The 6,000-nt window shown below is 39.0% G+C and overlaps 1 protein-coding gene across 2 annotated transcripts in view; it reads left to right on the top strand.

The window, feature by feature from the left end:
* Positions 1-1,902: 1,902 nt before the first annotated feature.
* Positions 1,903-6,000, top strand: part of LOC146968380 (kinesin-like protein KIF1C) — a 47,081-nt gene continuing 42,983 nt past the window's right edge. The window contains exon 1 of one of the 2 annotated variants that reach the window (XM_085759087.1): positions 1,903-2,073. The gene's annotated coding sequence lies outside the window, so the exon portion shown is untranslated. Of the gene's footprint in view, positions 2,088-6,000 lie in introns of both variants that reach the window. The other variant, XM_085759088.1, reaches the window with a different exon arrangement.

Here is a 6,000-nt window from a genome sequence, read left to right as displayed (position 1 = left end):
CCCCCCCCCCCCCCCTCCAGGCGGGGCAGGGCGGGGCAGAGCCGTGGGGGCTGCGGCTGACTGGCTGCTTCGCTCTCTCTGTCTTTTTTTCCCCCCAACTTTATTGAAAGTTATAGCAACAACAAAATAGTAACAATACAATAAAGTTACAAATATATGGCAGTATAACAAAGGCCAAGCAAAAGAGAAAACAATCAAATTAACAACAAAGAAAATAAACTTTGGTGACAGACCTCGTATCCCATGAAAATTATAATTATAATTGTTGTGACAGATTATTGGAATGTATGTTCATACATTTCTTATTTGTAATTAAATTAAGAGACTTAAAATAATAATCAACTTCAATCAAAAACTATTTAAATTATGGTGAAGAATTCTGAAATTTGCATTTGTGGATATGAAATTTCCCTAATAAAATATAGCTAAAGGTTTACTATAGTACAGTTTATTTTCTTTGAATTCAAAATAAGTAATAATGTTGATTTTATGTTTTGTTTTACATAATATCTCAAGTTCTTTCCAAAATGTAGCCTACTGCTATATGAACAACCATAAAACAAATGAGTTACATTTCAAAGTTCAATTTTACAAAAGCTACATTTGTTATCGATGTCAAAGAATCTTGAATATACATATAATTAGATGGGTGTATGTTATGTAGTATTTTTTTTTTTTAATGTAATTCCCTAATCGTATCTGCTTCTCTCTCTCAATTTCAATTTCAATAAGCTTTATTGGCATGACTGTGATATACAATATTGACAAAGCAATGTATTGGGGCAGCAATACAATACAAATACAACAACAACTACATGATCTCATCTTCTATTATCAATCCATCAGAAAACAAATCATCTGCAGCGGTTTTAATGATCAATTCATTAGTTGGACTCTTTTATAGGAAATCTCTCTCTCTCTCTAGATGTAATCTACATCTATGTATATTCAAGATTCTTTGACATCGATAACAAATGTAGCTTTTTGTAAAATTGAACTTTAAAATGTAACTCATGGTTGTTCATATAGCAGTAGGCTACATTTTGGAAAGAACTATTATGTAAAACAAATGTTATGTTATGAAGTATTTTTAAATGTAATTCTCTAATTTTATCTCTCTCTCTCTCTCTCTCTCTCTCTCTCTCTCTCTCTCTCTCTCTATGTGTGTGCGCGCTTTGCTCCGTCACAGTCGGGAACGCGCCCGCACGCTCCACCACGCCACACACACACACACACGCACAGTCGCTCGCACACACACACACACCCCGGCGCCGCGCGGCCAGGCCACCGGCCAGCCTCTCTCTCTCTCTCTCTCTCTACTCTCACACTCACTCACTCACTCACTCTCCCCCCCTCTCTCTCTTTTTTTCTTTCTCTCTCTCTCTCTTCTTTTTTCTCCTCTTTTCCTCCATTTTTTCCCGGTGAAACTTTCCGTTCACGCCGGTAAACTTCCCCCTCGGGGCGGACTAAGGACCAACCGACCGGATCACCGAGTGAGTTCGGGTTCAGGATCGAGTCCGAGTCCGGCCGTGATTCACCGCCCGCGGCCTCCTGCATCCGGACACACACTACAACATTATTACTATTTGATCTTATTATTATTATCTTATTATTACAACCGGGCGTCATTTACCGGACGGTGACGTCAGCCGCCAGCGGAGTCAGTCGCCGTTACTCGGGAGAAGAGACGTCATAAGAAGTGAGTGTTAAAACTTTTCTCCAAAGTGTGTGTGTGTGTGTGTGTGTGTGTGTGTGTGTGTGTGTGTGAGAGCAGCGCCCCCACCCAGCTGTCTGACTGACTGACTGTCCTTGTCCCGGTACCGACAGGCCCGGACCAGGACCAGGACCAGGACCGGGATCAGGATCAGGATCAGGATTAGAACCGGGACCGGGATCGGGACCACGGCGGCTGCTGACCCCTCCGCTCCGCCGCCGCCGTGTTGTCGCTGTCGGAGTTCCTCGGTAGTTTCCGGTAGTTTTCGGACCGACCGACCGGAGACATGGGGACGGAGTGAACGGATCAGCGCGTGCGTGGCCTCCACGAGACTCACGGTTTCCTCCGGTCCGGTAGAGGTGAGTAGTTGTGTGTGTGTGTGTCTCTGTGTGTGTGTCTTTGTTTGTCAAATTCAAAGTGTTTATTGTCATTTGCACAGTGGAAAGGTGAGTTTCCTTTGCTGCCCCCATAGAAGCTTATAGCACTTAGAAGGACAAAACTAGATACAAATGGACAATTAATTAAACAATAAGCAGCAATAATAATAAAAGAGATAAAAGAAGAGAGAAGGAGGTATGATGTGTGCCTGTAATATGCCCTATGTATAATAATAAATAATAAGTAATTAAATAGTGTGCAAATTGTGCATGTGAAAATGCAATGTGTGTGTGTGTGTGTCCGGTAATATCATAATCTTATCATATGACACACCTGCTCCAGACTCCACAGACTAAACTGTCATCTACATTATTATATCATCCAGCCAGAATAAAACCTGACAGGTGGTTCTGTTATGAATTATTAAACACTTGATTTAAATATATGTGACGTCATTCCACACACTACGATCAGCTAACCAATCAATCAATAAGATCTTTTGTAAATATTTCAATATTTGAGGTCAAATTTACCTTCAGACTGATTGATTGATCAATATTTAAAAGGATCATCTCCCTGACCTGCAGAACTGAAAGATTTAAGAGATCATTTGTTCCTGCTGCAATCGTTTTATATAACACTTGTGTGAGCTACTGGACTAACTTGAATTTCCCTGCTAGGGATGAATAAAGTATTCTCTATCTATCTATCTATCTATCTATCTATCTATCTATCTATCTATCTATCTATCTATCTATCTATCTATCTATCTATCTATCTATCTGTTTAAACTGTCTTCACATTGATCAATAGTGACAAACAATCACCTGCTGGATTAGATTAGACATTTAAAAAAAAAAAGTTTATTTATTAGCAGACCTAATCTATAAATTGTTTTATTAAAAATTAGAACGTGAAATATCCAAAATATGAACGACTTCAGCCTGGATAATAAAAAAAACTGTGTTTACATCAACTACACAGCTATAAACAAGTGTTAAATGATCGATTTATAATGATTAATTAGCCGATTATTGATAGTATTGTTATTATTGACAATTATTGATCAGAAAACAGTGAAAAGTCTTATTTCATTCAGCCTCCAGACACAAGATGTCTCATTTAAAACCAGACAACAGTCGTGACAGTGTAGAGGAACTGAAACACATGTTTATTTTCTTCCTATAAAAGAGTCAAACTAATGAATTGATCATAAAAACCACTGCAGATTATTGGTTTTCTGATGGATTGATAATTGAAGATGAGATCAAAGAAGCTCCAGATGATGATGATGATGATGATTATTATTATTACTATGATTACTATCACCTTGACGACTCCTTTAACGTCTAAGGACACAAAGGTTGAAACGAAACAGAAACTCCTGGTCAATGATTGATCGATGGATCAGCAGCAGCATGGCCCCATATCTGTAGCTCTATCTACCACCTCAGTGTGGACTTCACTTCCTCACACAACTCCACTGTTACAGACGAGATTATCAACACAACACATAACAACAAACAACACACAACCACACAACACACAACAACAACAAAGTTTCCACATCGAGTCTGAACAACAGAGTCTTTTAACGGCGTCGACAGAGAGAGTTGAAGCTGAAGTTAAAGTTAAAGTTAGCCTGAGTGGCTAAAGCAGCTCACAGCGAGGCATCTCAGCTATCTGTGTGTGTGTGTGTGTGTGTGTGTGTGTGTGTGTGTGTGTGTGTGTGTGTGTGTGTGTGTGTGTGTGTGTGTGTGTGTGTGTGTGTGTGTGTGTGTGTCTCCGTGTGTGTGTGTGTGTGTCTCTGTGTGTGTGTGTGTGTCTCTGTGTGTGTGTCTGTGTGTGTGTGTGTGTTGTGTATTTTTAGCTGCATGTTGTTTGGATTCTGCCCTAATGTTATTAGGCAACACCACAAAACTGATAACACGAGACTGAAACATGTACTTCATTATGGTCAGAGTGTGTGTCTGTGTGTGTTAGTGTGTGTGTGTGTCTGTGTGTGTGTGTGTGTGTGTGTGTGTGTGTGTGTGAGTGTCTGTTGGTGTGTGTGTCTTTTTTCCGTCGACCCTCCTCCAGGTGACACGCGTTAAACAAAATAAAAGCGTCTCCACCTGTTAGCGCCGGCGCTAGTGCGACTCAATGGAAACTTTTTGGCGTCGGCTTTAGCATCCAGCTGTTTCTCTGTTTCTGTTGTCTTTGAAATATGCAGCTCTTTAAAGGGATAGTTCAACTTTTTTTTGTGCATATCCTCCTCTCACCATAATCCCTATAGTCGTATAGCAGTAGGTTCATTACCTTTAATTATCGGTGCATGTTGTTTTGAGATCGGCGGAGCAGAGCCGTGAGCTGCTCAGAGCTACGCTGCGGAGGCTCATTATGGGATTTCTTTGATTTCCCTCATCAAACTCATCAAATACACAATCCAACAACTCCACAACGCTCTGGTGGACAAGTTGTGAGCTGCACATTCACCACGCTATGAGATAATAACACAACGTTACCAGACAGAGTTGTTTTAGAGGGAAATGCAGCCGGAACTACATTCCAGACACGGCTGCTGGGTGGAGGGATTTCAGAAGAGAAAGTAGTTCCGGTAACCCTTTAATGTACAGGCCGTTAATGATGTGATGATATCAAGAAATAGCCTAGAAATAACAATCAATTTCATAGTTATGTCATGTTTTTCATAAAGGTAGAAGTTTACACATGCTTTTCATGCTTTACCTTGTTTTGGAAAGGCCAAACAAGTTGTTGCAATCAATCGTTATTTCTTGGCTATATTTCTCGACATTACTATGAAATTGTTATTTATAGGATATCTCTAGACATTATGACGCAATTTATTGTTATTTCTTGGCTATTTCTTGACATTATCACGTAATTAACGGCCTGTGAATTAAAGAGTTACCGTAGTTCATAGTATTTGCTTCATGTGTCGCAATGTTACATGATTACTTCATAGCGTGGTGAATGTGCAGCCCACAGCTTGTCCACCAGAGCGTTGTGGATTGTGTATTTGATGAGGTTGATGAGGGACAGGGGACCTGTTCCGTTCACTGAGCAGCTCACGTCTCTGCTCCGCCGATCTCAAAACAACATGCACCAATAATTAAAGGTGATGAACCTACTGCTGTGACTATAGGGGTTATGGAGAGAGGAGGATCTGACTAAATGTTGAACTATCCCTTTAAAGAGGAACTCCTCTTTAACCTTGTAAGATCAGAGCATTTGAAAACAAATGCACATGGAGGAGAGACCAGACTTAGTTCCTCATTAATCGATAGTCGTCTCTAAGCTGCTGTTGCTGCTTATGAAACCATATATTTTTCTATAAATCAACAACCACGGTCGACATTCATCATGTTTATTAGCATCTTCTTGTAAAAAGATGCATTTTTTTTTGTTTTTTGTAGGAATAAAGTTCATAATAGGGATTTCACGATTACTTGTTTTCACAATTAATCGTGGTATTAAATGCCACAATTAATTAATCGTAAAGATTCCTAAATACCGTCACTTCCCAAAAAAAAGATTATTTTGGAACCATATTGGCAGATGTGGCACCAAAATAAAGGTAAATGTTCAGATACTGGTCCATTTAACTAACGTAACATTGAATTGGTAGGAATTTAAATGTTAGTTTCATTTGTATTTAAAAACAAAACAAAAAACGATACGTAAACATTTGGTATGATGACAATTTATGACCTGAATATTTCAAACACTTATATATTAATAGATACATACTTGAAATATTTTGTGTTAACAATGAGTAAATGTAATTATGTTTTGACTATATTTGATTTTACACATTCATAGTGTTGTAAAATTAATTAATGCATAATAATTGTGATAATCGTATAAGAAAGAAAATGTATAATGGTGACATCCCTGGTTTGTAATGC

This window comes from Trachurus japonicus, chromosome 18 (assembly GCF_045865225.1).
Source record: "Trachurus japonicus isolate A0001 chromosome 18, Traja_1.0".
NCBI lineage: Eukaryota > Metazoa > Chordata > Actinopteri > Carangiformes > Carangidae > Trachurus > Trachurus japonicus.
Note: the sequence above shows the minus strand (reverse complement) of the source record. Positions and strands in the feature narration are given on the sequence as shown.